This window comes from Cydia fagiglandana, chromosome 1, assembly GCF_963556715.1.
Source record: "Cydia fagiglandana chromosome 1, ilCydFagi1.1, whole genome shotgun sequence".
NCBI lineage: Eukaryota > Metazoa > Arthropoda > Insecta > Lepidoptera > Tortricidae > Cydia > Cydia fagiglandana.
This window is the reverse complement of record NC_085932.1, coordinates 16,048,489-16,062,007: the sequence shown is the minus strand read 5'-3', so window position 1 is coordinate 16,062,007 and position 13,519 is coordinate 16,048,489. Positions and strand designations below refer to the sequence as shown.

General features: G+C 33.8%; 1 protein-coding gene across 1 annotated transcript in view; it reads right to left on the bottom strand.

The window, feature by feature from the left end:
• LOC134665470 (protein dachsous) overlaps positions 1-13,519 on the bottom strand; it is a 328,769-nt gene that overhangs the window by 37,447 nt on the left and 277,803 nt on the right. The window lies entirely within an intron of this gene.

The window sequence follows — 13,519 nt, the reverse complement described above, 5'->3', positions numbered from 1 at the left end:
TTCATCATGCACCTAATTGTGCTCCTCAGTAGCACTAAAGATTTCACGATTAATCGAACACTAAGCCGCTCGTTTACCTCCATTGCCAAACACAATGGCATCAACTCTAGAGTTGACAAATAACTTTAATGCCTAGTACCGTAGGACTATCAATTCTCGCGTATCAGCCTAGGAGCCAGAACTAATTGCCTAGGAACCTATACCTATCTGATTGTCTGGGTAATTAATTAGCAACATTTAATTCTATTTGATCTGTGTGGTCGTCGGATAAAGGTGTGGGTAAATGTAATTTAACATGTTCTTATTATACACTGCATATATAGAAACTGAATATTTATTATCCTTGGCGCCAGCCAGTACATAATTATTAACCTATAAATTTTAACCATATAACATTGAAACATTCAATCATTGTACCGCAAGAATACACAAAAAAAAATACAGTAAATAAATCATAAAAGCTTAAAGCTTACATATTCTGAAGCTTAAAGCTTACATTCCATAATCTACTCGAATAACATAAACTAATAATGAGTACCTAGCTAAATAAATTACGAAACAATTAAAATCTAAAATAAAACGTGTAGAAGATAAAAAACGATAAAGTAGGTGTTGATCCTAAAACCGAAAACGCTTGGGTAATTAGTAAGAAATCATCTTTTACTCTTTATCTTCCACATATTATGGACGTGACAACGACGCTTGATTAATTGCATTGCCGTCCAAAGCAAAGATAAATGGTGAAGAAACGGAAACGCAAGCGAACAAGATGTTGCGAACGAATTCACAACCTAATATGAAGGACACACAGTTTCTTATTCTGTAAGAGTTTGCAAGCTTTAACTATGTTAGTCTTGCCGATATGAAGTGTAATTTTGTTCTTGTCTTCATTTAGGAGGCAACATTGGCCATTGGTAAAAACACCATTTATTCACATTAACTTTGAACGTATATTACATTGCTCAATGTCCATTTTATCTACGTTCATTATAACTTCATTCGATGGTACTCACATACATAAATCCCAGTATTTAGTTTATTTTATAAGTAGATACATTGAGAATTAGACACATTAAATGAATGTAGCCTTACAATAGTACTAATTAAATTAGTCTTATTTGATGTTTAACTGGGTAGTGTAATCAAATGAAGCGTAGGTAATAGGCTTTAACTGACCATACAGTGTTATTATCAAGGGACTAAATAATAATTCAGAAGGAATACAAAGACGAAACAACTTTTTTATTTGAGAATTCAGCTGTAGATCAATATGCAAAATGTCGTACTTATGTAAAATTTTATTTTCATATTTTTCTTGCAATATAGTAGGTATCTTGCAGTTGAAAAATGCCTGAATGCAAGACAATTACGTCCAAAAGTAGTTTTGAGCACGCTACGAAATTCCGAGAAACATTTCGTACAATGCCGAATGGTCCAATCAGATGCGGTTTACTTTATTATTATAGGTCCGATTCGACTGCCCTGATTGATACGTATCGTTTCAACATTAAATTTACTACAGTTGAAATCGTATTAACGACAGTAGATCTCGTATAAATAAAAACTTTCTCGCTTTACATTGAATAAAACAACACCACTGTCATGATTTACTGTAGATTGGTAATAAACTCATAACGATACAAATAAATGGCAAAGACAATCAACAAAATAGTTTGTCTTTATTATTTATGTACTCGACAAAGGTTATTCCAACCGATGCCTAGGCAGAGGACCGCCCTTACTCATTTAATATTATCTAGGTTATTAATCAACAACTAATTTACGAGTACCTTACCACATAAGACCCGAAACTCCAACTTTCCACAACTGTAGTAAATGAGTATGATAAGCAACGAGTTTAATTAAACCACACACGATGTTTCAATAATCAGCGTTAATTACTTTAATCTAACACATTTAATATGTTTGAAATTATGTCTCAAAATCATCAATTTTTTTAATCTGATGTAGAAACTAAAAAGCAGATACCTATAGGTATGTATTATGATGGCCTTTTGAAAAAATATGTACTTAGATATTTTGGTTTTGGACATAAGAAGACGTAAAAAAGGAGTAATCTCTAATAATTTACAAAACACAATTTTCGTATTCGTCTATGTATAAACATACGAAGTGAATTGCTTTCTTAGATTTGCTACTACGTCCATTGTTTGACAAGATTGAAAGTCAATGACACGGAAAATAATCTTAAAAAAATATATTTCTAACTAAGTGATTGGCATAAATCATCAACTTCGAATATGACTGCTGATAGTAGCGAGCGGTCAAAGTCGATGAAATACTAAAGCTGTTTTACATTTAAATTTCCAAGCGCCCTGAAACTGGTAATATCGGCTACCTCAGTATAGAGATAAGAGTGGTCAGAATGAGATTTATTACTCACTCTCACTTACATCTTAGTACTTAATACGTTTAAAGTGTTACTTTAAAATTGTCGCGTCTCAATTAGGCAGATTTAATGGAGTCGGTAATATTTTTTTCGCATGATTTTTTTGAGATTAGCACTCGGACGGCTGCGATAAAGCCTTTTTGGGAGCGACAAAGGAAAGAGTAATGAAGTTTATATTATAATGTTCGTATACATGTATCTTATTTTACAGAGGTTGACGTCTCACTTTGACGAGAGTGGTGTTAATCAATTTTCTTGATTTAAATGACAGTACTCGTAATGATGCACGCTTACTTGTAAAACCCACACACCCACATTCTATTCATGACTAATATTAGTTAGTTTTTCCGGTGCAAACAATAGCAGCTTCAGATTTTTCTTGTTTTTGGAATCGTTTTAACTTTTGATATTGAATACAAGATATGTTGAAAGAATACCTTAAATCTTGGTAACTGACAACGTCCAGTTAAAACTGTATCAATAAATAACGAAAATAACAATTGCACGTTTACATAAAACCAGTATTCAGAACGTCAAAATCGAATTTAAATTCAAGATGCATCCGAACTCGGGTCTCATCTAAATAAAGCGAACAGCTGCCTTGTTTACTTGAAACAAAAAACGTAAAATAAAATGATTTGTAAGAAAAATAATAAAGATTCTTACTCAGTTCGGCCATTGCTAAAGGACATTGTAATTCAAACTGATTGGCACACAATAATGGTATCAAAGGTAAGCCATTTAAAAATTGTCTGAATTAAAAAGAAAAAGGTAGAGTCGACAGAAGAGCAAATAAAACTGAAGAGGACAATACCTGGGCCGGACTGCGAAGGATTTGTAGTGTCATTAGTTGAACAGCTTCTGAGAGCTACGAGCTAAAAGAGACCGTATCTCGTACCGTGACGGACTAAAATGAGTTTAGAAATACTACCGGGTAATTAAAAAATGATTCAGAATTGTGAACCTCATCTGTAGTTTTCTTTATTTATAAAAGATGTTATTGATAAAGTAAAAAATAAATTCATTTAAATCTCTAAGTCGTAATGCCCATAAACAATAACGGAATTACGACAACCTAATATGAATGTTCCTCATTTTCTCTATAGGCTCAATAGGCTGTCCGCTTTTCTAAGATCACGAGACAGGCTAACTAATAGGTAATTGCACCTCTACTTAGTTTCTTATTGACTATTGTATTTGAAAGCAATTGCAATTTTAGGGACGTAAACTCACTCTTTGTTCTTTTTTGAAATTAAAAATAGCACATGTATGCACGCCATAGATGAATTGTGGGTTGAAAATAAATATCTTGAACTGTTTGTACCTTTACAGTATCGCATTTCTTTAATTGATTGTACATCGCCGGAGCCGAGGCTGACCTTTGCATTCCTGCTTCCTTTTGTTCATTAGCTGTGTCAATGTAATGCACAATTTATTTTACTTTTCGAATTAAATACTGCTACCTTTAGTATTGGATTTTGTTTCAACGGGTGCAGGAGACTTGACGGGAATTTTATTGTTCCTTACGTTACTTAATTGTTTCTTATAAGGAATATGTTTGAGGTTACACTTTTACTTTTTTAAGTCAATATTCCTTCATCTGGATGTTTTATTCTGTACCTAACGAAACTCATTTTACTTCGGGTATGTGTTTAACAACGATAAATCACCTCTCTATGCTTATTCACTTTTATAGGCACTTAAACTGATATAAATCTAAATCAATCCATCCTCCAAGAAATTCAATCTTCGTGTATCCAATATGTATAAACTATAAAGTATTATATCACCCGAGGTAAATGCTTAGCTCTATAAAGCGACACTTGAGATGTGGTAACTTTATAGGCAAACTTGCGTTCTGTGCTTACAAACTCCACGAGATAAAATGACTAACTGTTATTATAATACGCTAAAGTTCATTTTACTTTATAACTAAGTGAGCGAGGTCTGCAAATAAATCGATGGAGTGTGAGCTTCTGGGAATGTCATCTTCTAATACAATATCACCACAATATGTGTTAAACGACTTTGGACCTTAAAGAAGTAAAAGTTCAATGCAATTCAACAGAAAGTTAATAATTATAAACTTGTTTAATGTTTTATGCATCTATGTTGTAACAAGTAATAGTTTTTGCAATGTGTCGTTGATGTAATATATAATTTTAAATGTTCTTCTTATGTTCGTTGCATTGATTGATTTGTTTCTATCATCTTTATTTATGATACATGCCCATGTGTTTTTATCGTTAGGAACGGGAAAGATACCAATAGGTATATTTTATCAAAAACATACAAATAGTTTATTCGCGGTAACACCTAGAGTTACAATGGTTGTAATAATGGGTCTACCAATTAAACCTTTTTCTGACTAGCGAATATAGGTAATATTAAGTTTTGATTTATCTAGATTTAGATGATCTATTATGTAACTAACCTATCTATATCATCATTAAATGAAAACTGCACTTGTTTAAAGCTGGTAATAGTTCAATGTCAATTAACTCTTTGAGTAGTAGGTACATATTTGTTAAAAAAAAACAATAATCTGTTTATTTCATGAAAAACATGGATTTTTACACACTTAAATATTAATCTTAAAATAATAATGTTTTGTTTTGTTCCCATTTATTACCTACGTAACTGCATTGAACAAATAACTCATAATTGAACAAATAATCAACCTACTTTACTTATTTCATGCATTTATGATTCCAGTGTTGCACCGGTTTGTAAGCCATGTTAGTGCACTCCATTTTAGAAACATAATATAGTAACTGGGATGTATACACATACATATTATGCTACGGGCAATGGGCATGATTTTTCACACGTTACTGAGATATAAATACATATACATACACATACATATGGCATATTTAGGAAAGAGGAATAGGTACAAAAGTACTTTTGTGTACAGTACAATTTTATGACATTCCGACAAACAGACAGTCGTAGAGAGTGGAATGCCTTGGGCTCTAAGAAATAATGAATTTAACAGTTTCAGTAACCTAGAGAATATTGCAAGTGCTTACTGTTCCATCATTTAAGTCTCGACTCATCCCTTTCAACCTAAAACCAATGTTTAATGTTCCATTGTTGTTGAACAACTATAGTTTGACTTGGTACGAGCTAAAACGGGTACCTAAAGGCATCGTGTGTATTTATTTGCGTCTGTCTTTCACATGTTTTATTAGTGTAGTTGTCAAGAGTTGAACATAATTCTAAAACTTGAAGTTTAGCAAATTCAATAAATAATATTGGACTATACCCACGAAAGTTAAGCCGCCTGGCGCCTTATTTAATACTTTGATCTTCGACAAACGAAAAGTTGACTTTGAATTTGACTTTCCCCTGTGTGCACTTAGGAGATAATCACGTGACGATTTCCCTAGAAAAGGATGCGCCGTAAGCTCCGGCCCGGACACGGCTCAGTCTAACGTGAGTCATCCTTAACACATTCACTGCCAGGGGGCGTGGCCTAGGAACAAACTTGTGTAACGGTGGACGCACATGTGCGTCGGGATCGGGAGCAGTGAATGTGTTAAAACTACAGAAATCATATATGTACACTGTAAATTTAAATTTAAATACCCAAGGACTATCAATGGTTCCCAAAATACAGCCTCGGCCTGGTTTGGGGGCCACTGTCAAGTTTTATTGTAATATTTTTTGCCTAAATAAGAATATAAAAAGGTATAAATTTATAAATTTTCAGTAAAAATTTTTCGAGATGTCCATGTAACATGTAAGGATATTTGTACTGTGATGTCCGCGCCAAGTGTGGAGTTCTGTTTGAACGGTGTCTTGCGTCTCTCGAGCCGACAGATGTCAGTATTTGCGGAAGGTCACCCGATACGCTGCGGTCGCGAGTACATGCTCTTGCGCACCCCTTGGGTAGTGACTGCGCTTTCGATCTACTTTTGTTTAAAATCTTACCGCGTTTAGTCGTTTTTGTAATCAAACCCTTCATGGTTAGCTGATTAGAAGTATGGGATCCTTCTAATATGAGACTAGTGGTTGCAATTAACCTATGCATAATTAAAAAAAGTGCCTATTAAAAAACGATAGCATTAAAGCGTATTGTGTTATACACTGTAAGTAATATTACACCGCGTATAAAATACTCAGTTCCATGCAAGTTTTTTACTTATAAATACCATCGACTTTTGTGTAAATCTAGGCGAGTCAAACATCGAGTGTCCTGGAGGAATGAAAGCAATAGTTGTATAATATAACTAGAGATACTTTCAACAAATAATTAAGGATGATTGGTCAGCTCATTCACGAGGGAAATTTAAGCTATTACGAATATTATATCCTATATTTCGTCGGGTGACAACTGTGACAAGCAAAAGTCACTAAGTACTATCAAAAAATTAAAGTAACAATGCACTTTATTACACTTTTATTTTCCAATAATTTCAACACGGTTAATTGTCCAATAATTTTAATGATGTTAGTTAGTAACTTTTGCTTGTCACCGACGATTTTATCAATTCAAACGTGCTTACGCCTTTGCTACCGAACCGATGCTAGTTGTAACTAATTTTAGTTTATTTTTTTTCCTAAACTTTCCTTAGGTAGGTATGCATATCGCATCAATCGCATGTTGAGTTTATTTTGTAAGAGCGAGTCATGTCTTAAATACTTTGGCGAGCACGCGTTAGCCCTTTGATTGAGGATTGGCGGGCCAAGGCTCGGATTTCACTTTAGGACGCGTTGACGTGTGACCGAAATAAAAGGCAATTCCGTTTTATTCTTATTTCTTAATTTAATTCAAATGTTACAATCTTGATACTTAAACCGGAGGTCAATAACCGTGAAAATGAAAACATTTTGGTTTTTTTTTGTATGACACAGCTCAACAAAACAAAGAGCTCAGTTCAGTTCACCAAAATATTTTCCGTGTATTTTTTTATAAAATGATTTGTATGGGGAAGTCAACTGTCTAAATAGTTCCCGCAAATGTTTTTAACATTATATATTGCATTACATTTGCAATGTAATGTCATATGCAATGTAATTAGGTACTTGGAAATGTTTCCACAATTCCACATACAAATAGTGGACATGTAAATAATTATACGTTCTAATATAACTAGAGACGAATATGTTTCTACGTTTTATTTTAAAAATGGCCACCTTAATATCTTACTCATAATAACGGAAAGAGATATCTTTCGTCAATACTTCTCCAACGATAAAGGTGACATTAAATTTTACTCCACCGCGGTAGTAAATAAATGAAGATCATAATTCGTTTTCCCTAAGACATTCCGGACACAACCAACATAGACTCCATTCCGTCAATTTGACATAGTGTATCAACATAACGGTGGCCACCGCCGCCATTAGCGAAATTGGACGAGTAATGAATCTCAAAAGTGAGACTGTCTAATTGAAGATTCCATTTCTCAAATTGCTCCGTGGGTCCAAGTCTAATGCAAGTTTTTTTAGAAAACGCTGCATTTTAACTGTTGATATCGCAGGAAGTAATATCATTAGTCATGAAATAGAGCAGATTAAAATTTTGTTCAATGCTGCAACATGACGTCGTACAAAGTGTCAAAAAATGGAGGGTTTCTAATAGGATTAATCGTAAGATTAGCTTGGGTAACTCCAAGGCTATTAAGCCCGCGTTTACGGTATATACCTATGCTTATTTTACTTTGGCATGCACTATAGGTATATTTTTTAAGTTTACGTATTGTTTTTTTATTAATTGCTCAAAAGCTAACTATTGTTTTTACGTATGCCAAATTACTCGGTTAAAAATAAACTTTAAAATTCATACTTACATAAAATTTAAATACGCGTTCCTAATTAAAAATATATCTCAGCTACATTTCATATACCAAGCAACGCTTTGTTACAGTATTTGTTGCCCTCTTAGTAATAAATTCTAACCCTAATCCAACAAACGAAATCCGCTACCGCCTCTTAACTTGCGCCAGTTTTCTACGAATTCATGGCAACGCCAAACGACTTAAGTTCTACGGAACCTCGATGTATTTACACCGTTACGAACTAGCGCAATGATACGGTTGATACCCGTTCTGTGGGAGCGCTACGAATAGTTGGGTGCTATTAAATACAGATTCTCTGACCTTTACTCCGGGTTTAACTGTTAGCCGACGTTTTAACCGAAATTGGGTTTTGATGGTTACACCTCTATTGTGCTACGCGTTGATGAAAGGTAATGGCAAGACAGCAACGCTCGTGAAACAGTGCTGTTTAATTTTTTCCTAGAAACTATTGTTATCAATCCCAACCAGCTTTATTCATTGAAATACTAAACAAAATAAATCAGTTTACGATGGAAAAGATTTGGTAACTTCAATATTTAGCCTGGATTTCGTGGAAATGTAGATACTTACCTAATGATATAACAGAGGACGAGACGAGACAGAACAGAGGACGAGAATCCTAAATATGTAGCTTTCATTAAATGCATATAATTAATCAAATTTAGAAACAATTAGGTAGCTAGAATATATTATAAGGATTAAAATGTCATTCGTGTCTTAAACAAGTTCCGATATACTTTATAAGTATAATATGCGTAGATCTGCGAAACGAAATCGCCCAGAGAAGAGCATTAATATTTTTCTGTTTACATATATGTACCTACACCTAAATACATAGTAGCAGCCCGTTAATACAACCCAGTTTCTTGAAAGCTTCAACTGAAACATGTATAATAAAAGAGACCAGTAGAAAACGGAGTAAATAGCAGAAAGTCATATTAAATAATCATGAGCATTAAGTAGATTTTATTATTTTATCATTACGCAAGTGAGGTGCTAGCATTCTTGCATCGCGGATACTCGGTGCAGCAGGATTGTGAAAGGGCGTTTGGTAAAAGCCAATGAGAACATTGGCTATAAAACTATAAATCCATTTTAAATGCGAGGGTAACTAAGTCTGTTTGTGTAAATGTCTGGTGCTTTTTCGTGGCTGTTTGACTAGATCGAGATTGCGGGGGAATTATTAAACTTGATAGAAACTCGTTATATGCTTAAAATGTTTAAATAATTCTATGTACTTATAATTGGAAACATTACGTTCACTGTAAGAAATGTTTGATTTGCTTTGCTTTGTTATAATGATTTGCACACCTAACTCTTTTAATGTAGGTTGTGCTCAAATCGCTTTATTTCCGTCGTTACTCTACTTTTGCACATTAGTATTATGTTTGCTGTCTCGTTTCATCTGCAGAACTACGTTTCACTTAAAACTTAGAATGTAAGGCAATTTTGCTTGCTTTCCTTTTAAGAGGGAAAATAATGACAAAAGGTACTTTTTTCATACAATTTCCATTTCGGAAGAAAACGTTTTCCACTAACTAAATCTTAACATATCCTTTGATTTTGATGTCGGTCGCTTCAGCATAATATACTCTAGGTTTATAGTTTATAGTTTTTTAATAAAAATATTATATTTTGTTTTGTATGTATTGCAAATTTTGATAAAAGCAAAACCTATAAATCCATTTTTTCATTGTGTCAATAGCATACTAAAAAATCATGGATAATGGAAAACATTTAGAAGTGAAAAAACGTTTTCTCTTTTTCACAACGACCACATGCTATATTTTCCCTCTGAAGTGCCAACAAGAAGTTACCTATTTTTAGAGAACAGTGTCTTTATATTTAAAATAACACTATCATCAAAATCATCAAGTTAAAAACCTAGTACTTTGCTAGATATAGTAGACATTCAAAAAGTTAAAGGTTCATTGAACTTTATTAATTAAGTAAGAAATAATCAGCGTCGGTTAAATATGCTAATGATCTGCGGTTTTTGAGCCTGGTTCTAGATAAGTCACGATTTTTTGACTCACGCCTTTGGGGCTATTCATAAATTACGTCATTTCAAATTAGGGGAGGGGTCTGGACATCGGATGACGGTAGCATGATGTAGGAGGAAACGGGGTCATTCGAAGCATGATTTTTGAATGATTTTAGGGGGGTGGTCAAAAATCGATGACGTAATTTATGGCCAGCCCCTTTCGTATGAATAATATAGCAAGAAAAATACATATAAAAAAAATCATTAATATTTTGTGGCACTTCCAGAGACCAAATTAAGATAAATTAGAGATCATATTTATAAAAAAAAATATCCCTGAAAGCCATAATATCAATAAGGTTGTCATGATTGTTATTATATCTACTTAATTCTTTACAATTTCCAAAAAAAAAGAACAATATAATATATTATGAACAAAACAGCTAAGGCACCTCTTATTAAACCATTGGGACCAATCTCGACAAAACAATGCCTATTTGCGTAACCATTATGCGATAAGCTTAAAAAGGGCTAGATAAAATGCAAACAGACATTTCTTGACTTGCAATAAGAAATAAACTTTCACTGTACATAATAAGATTCAATTTAGAACGTAGCCTTTTAAGTCCGAGGCGATGAGAATAATCCCCCAAGTGATAAACCAGACACTAATACGATTGCCATCAATGGATAATCACTAGGAACTGGTATTAACTGTACACTAAGATTTGAAGATCGCTATGAGAATGTCGTTGTTTGTAACAGGGCCCACACGGGTAGTTGCTTTATATTATAACAAACGATACGTAGCAAATCATGAACATGTGAATTTGAACCTTAAAAACAAAGTGAAGGGAACTGGTAGGTCTTTTTAATGTAGACGTCCATATGATTTTATTTAATTAAAAGCTTAGTTTGGTTTTGGTAATAGGTAACGAATGGCCGGAGATTGCCCAAAATCGAGACGAATGGAAATCAAGGGTGGAGGCCTTTGCCCAGCAGTGGGACACCGTATAGGCTTATAATAAATAAATAGGTATATAGCTCTTATATGTCAAACATGAGTAGATTAAACAAAAACATGTAGGTATATTAAGTACCTATGTAGAGCAGAGCTCAACCTGGGAAACCTCTTAAATAAAACCGTAGCCAAATAACACTAGACACATAGCTCAACGAGTTGGTCGGCAACGCGCATATTGCCGTTTGTGTGTACGGAGTTGCAGGCGTCCATAAGCTACGGAGACTGCTTACCATCAGGCGGGCCGTATGTTTATTTGTCACCGACGTAGTATTAAAAAAAACCGTTATTCATAATAATACATGCTCGTTATTCAAGTGGTTTGGGAAACAAATTCTAAAGAAAATGGCATTACTGTAAATTGATAAATTAAAAATGTCAGCGAATTACTTATAATTATAACGCGTGTTATGTGCAACGCTACAGTGCCCACTCGATCATAAAAATGAAATTATTTTATTTGCAAAAGCCGGTAACTAATAGGTATTATAACAATTAATAGCAAATGGCGGGGTACACCGCGCCATTAGTGTTATCTCATTATTCCGAGGCTGGGATAAATCTCGCTAATGCCTCCATATCTTATAAATCTCCTCGTTGCTTAATTAGAATGGGCTGCGCGCGCAACTAATGTAGATGCGGTTTTTTTCTAATAGTTCCCGTGGCCAGTCTGCGAAATGAAAGATGAGAGCCCTTTATTGGTCCCGAAGGACAATTTATTCACTTGTCAGTCGAGAAAAGAGAGTACCGAACTTCATACTTTTTATCGTATTGTTTGTATGTATAGTGCTGGCGGTGAGGATAACTCTGTAGTAACGTCTAGGCGTTAGACCGGTTAGACGGAGAAAACTTTCGTGAATGTGTGTTTAAATCGTTGATTGATTAATATTATTTAATCAGTGGTCCAATCAAATTGTGTCACCCAAATTCTGATAAAAGTGTAACTGTGTGATATTATTTCTAAGCAGCATTAAGTACCTAGTAGTAAGTACTAGTGAGTAACTATTAAATTGCCTGCTACATAAAAATGTTAAAGAATTACCGCATCTACATTTCTTCTAGTGCACTAATGCGCTACATTGAAACCGTATGAAAGATGGCGGCTGCCCAGGCGCAGCTGTACGCGTCGCTAATCCCAGAATAATGTGATACAGTGTCCGGGATAAGAGGTAATTAATCGTTCTAATAATTAATTAATTAATTCTAAATGATATAGATAATATGGTAGATTATTAAATTGCTACCATATTATTGGTCAATAAAAAAAATATTTTCAGCTTTTAAAGTTCCTCGTTTTAAACGCAATCATTGTTACATATTAATGGATTCCTTTCAGAAAATGGGATTTTCAGTTTTTTTTTTCAAACGGTTAACGTAATCCTTCTATGCATAGCTCCCTGCTTGTGGACAGGTTTAGAGCGCGTTATATATTGCGAGAAACTGACTCTTACATTACGTCTAATTTACATATTTATTACAAGGAAGCATGAATCGGATGCTAGACGAGTTCGCCATAGAATCGCAGTTCTGTAAGTCTTACTTGCGTAATAAATAGTCAAATAATACACACATCGAGTCTGTATCCGACAACGCCAGGAGTAATTGGCCTGGAGGCCCGTATTTCATCGGTGTAAAAAAGAGGTTTTAATTTATGTGAGACATTGCCGTTTAGCATACTAATTATTATGTCTAATGTGGACTTCATTTGCGAGGATAATCGTAAATCAGGAAGGGACGGAGAAAATTCTTGGCGACAGCTATAGCGAATCGAATGTAAATATACTATATTAATCAATTGCATTGGAACTGTAAATATCATGAATATTTTACGTAAATAGGGCAGAAAATGTGACATTTTGAAAATAACGTAAGAATAAACATATTATTACGGAAATATAATATTAATTTATATTAACTCAATGCATATGCTTAATAAATACACTTATTAACTTTTAAGATATAAATATATAAGGCGTTGTCATGAATAAAATCAAGTTATGTATGCAAAATTATATCAGCCAATGTTTCACACCCACTCACCAACTCGGTTATTTGTCGGTGACGAAGTTATAAAAACCCACATTATGATTTGTCTTATTTATTTGATGTATGGTTACAGTCGATATTATTGATTTTATTTTACCCTTTAAACCGTCTTTTCTTTCGCATAACCATTCTGTAAGCCACTTTAAAATAGGTGTATTATATATTTATCAATATCATGGATACTTCACAAAATATTCGTATATAATAGTAATATGTATTGAAATAAGGATGGTACATCAAAAATAACAGTT